Source organism: Penaeus monodon, chromosome 34 (genome assembly GCF_015228065.2).
Source record: "Penaeus monodon isolate SGIC_2016 chromosome 34, NSTDA_Pmon_1, whole genome shotgun sequence".
Classification (NCBI taxonomy): Eukaryota; Metazoa; Arthropoda; class Malacostraca; order Decapoda; family Penaeidae; genus Penaeus; species Penaeus monodon.
The window spans coordinates 11683928-11684155 of NC_051419.1; positions in this window are offsets into that span (position 1 = coordinate 11683928).

Genomic DNA, 228 nt, shown 5'->3' on the forward strand with positions numbered 1-228 from the left:
TCCCCGCTTACAGCGCCGAACATTCAGAGTCGTGACAAGCCAACAGCTTCTCCTGTGGCGGGAACGACTTGCCAAACACGCATAACCTTGATCCCGATGAGGATGACCTTGAAGTGCTGAGACTAAAGGAAAAAGAGAGAGAAAGAGAAAGATAGACCGAAATGAATACATTCGCTCTCGGTCCATCTTGCTGATTGCGGGCCGTGGCAGGTTTTGAAGTTGCAAGGC